We start from the raw sequence: 2,396 nt of genomic DNA, 5'->3' as shown, positions 1-2,396 counted from the left end.
CACCATAACAACCATGGTCCCGGGATGATAGAAGCGCCAACACCAGGTGTTTGGAGTATCTTTATCTGCTGATTGTTAAACTTTCTGAAATTTTCTATTGTGTTGTAGGATCTGGGCCTGCTGTCCCTCCACCCACCGTTCTTTCCTTCCTCTTCTCTCCTTCCCTCCCTATTCCTTTCTTTCTCCCTTGTTTATCTCAGACTCAAACCATACCCCTTTGAGCCACGCCCCATTCAAACCACACCCATGTTCCTTTAAACCATGCCCATTTTTCACACTCTGCGTTTCCGTCCTCCTAATTATAATAAGACTCTGCCTACAGACAAAAAAGTGTCCTCATAAATTTTTTGAGAATGTTGGCAACTATGCTGTATTTAGACAGGATAATTTGGTTGGTTAGCAGGCTGGTCGGTAAGTTGAGCTGGGATTTCTTTGGTTTTGTTTTGCATGTGTTGACCTTCCATGTGCTACTTGCTGCAAAAGCCAGTTTTAGGTGAGGGCAGTGGCCATTTGTTGTATTGAAGAACAGATACTACACTTGATCTTAGCCAAAAGGCAGAGAAGTAGCTTGGAAATGTAAGTGCCCTAATATTAAAAGTCAGCAGCTACAGTTTTTGTAGCTGCTGACCTTTAATTAAAGCTCCTCTTTAATTCATAGAGTTCCCTGGGTACCCCCATTGCAACGATACATTTAACAGCAGCCCGGAGTGGGGATACAGTAATGTATTCATTGTTTTTTTTAAAGAACATTAAAAAATACCATGTTGCAACTTTGTTGCTTCTGCTGTCCCGTTGACCTATAGATATTTGTGACAGGAGCTGTTTTTTGCTTATTCGGTAAAACAGTGCATAGACCGTGATAGGGCTTTGCCCACCTCACCATAACTTGTCTGCTTGTGCCCTTGTATGATATTCAGTGTTTGGTGACTTGTTGTAGTGATCATATAAAGATATTAATAACTGTGTGTATGTGGATTTTGTAGGTACTGAACCCGGCCTTTCTACGGTAGAAGATTGTAAAAGGTCTCTACTGGAGAAACTGAAAAAATACATGAGCAGAACAGAGAAGGTTGGATCTCTGACCATTTACAAGAGGAAAATGGAGGATGTAAAGCAGCAGAGTAAAGGGGAATTTAAAACAGTGGAGCTCAATAAGAAAAACAAAGTGATCATGATGGTTGGTGAAACCGGATCTGGTAAAACAACCCTGATTAATGCTATGATCAACTACATCTTTGGTGTGGAGTGGAAGGATGATCAACGGATTCAGATAATTGAAGAGAGTAGTAAGAAGAGTGAAGCCCACAGCCAAACATCGAGTGTCACTACGTACCAGATCCACCATGAAGATGGCTTCCGAATCCCGTACTCCATAACAATTATTGACACTCCGGGGTTTGGAGACACGAGAGGGAAACATCATGATGGGCAATACATGCGGAAGATACGAGAATTTTTTTCTAAATGCGAATTCACGGAAATTGATGCGATTTGTTTTGTGGTTCAGTCATCTTTGGCTCAGTTAACTCCAACAAAGGCGTACATCTATGATAAAATTATATCAATTTTTGGGAAAGACATCAAGGATAATATACTCTTCTTCACCACCTTCTCTGATCTCCAGGAACCGAGCGTTCTCTCAGTAATTACTGAGGCTGACATTCCCTGTGCAAAATCTAAAGATGGAAAACCTGTGTATTTTATGGTCAATAACGGCATGCTGTACGCTGATAACAGCCCTGATGAAGTTGGCAAACATGTCTACAAGGCTCAGGAAGTGCAGTGGGAAATGGCAATGAAAAGCATTGAGGAATTTTTTTTACAATATTTGCCTGGATTAGCCAGTAAAGATTTAACTTTAACAAAGGAAGTTCTAGCAAAAAGAAATGTTTTGGAGGTAATTTTGGATGTACTTGTCCGAAAAATTGAGATAGTGACTGGGGAACAGCATGAATTGGAGCAAATAGAGAGAGCTCTGATTGAAAACAGGTGGGAGGTTAAAAAAAATGAGAATTTCGAGTATGAAGTGACGGAAACCGAAAAGATAACGTATTTTGATATTAAAGAAAAATATGAAAAAGCGGCGAGGAAGGTGCTGGATATAGAAAGTGTTCGCTTAGCCTTAATGGAAGACATTAGGAAGGCAGAGGATGAGGTACGGGAAGTTACTGGGGAGATTGCTGAGATCCTCCAACGTCTCCAGGAGATCGCCTTAAAACCAAACCCGATGTTTGCCACAGATTACATAAAGCTGCTCATCGAAAAAGAGAAGTCGGAAGGAAAGACTGAAGAGAATTAAAATAAAGCGGGAAGAGAATTAAAATAATGGAAAAAAACATAACAAAATTTGAATATTTTGGTAAAATTCAGTCCGGCAAATGGCAAAACTGAAAAAA

At 40.3% G+C, this 2,396-nt stretch overlaps 1 pseudogene; it reads right to left on the bottom strand.

Moving 5' to 3' along the window:
• Positions 1–462: 462 nt before the first annotated feature.
• Positions 463–568, bottom strand: LOC143999780 (U2 spliceosomal RNA; annotated as a pseudogene).
• Positions 569–2,396: the final 1,828 nt, after the last annotated feature.

Source organism: Lithobates pipiens, unplaced genomic scaffold, assembly GCF_037356315.1.
Source record: "Lithobates pipiens isolate NorthernLeopardFrog02 unplaced genomic scaffold, aLitPip1_a1.2 Scaffold_19, whole genome shotgun sequence".
Lineage (NCBI taxonomy): Eukaryota > Metazoa > Chordata > Amphibia > Anura > Ranidae > Lithobates > Lithobates pipiens.
This window is presented reverse-complemented; position numbering and strand designations above follow the sequence as displayed.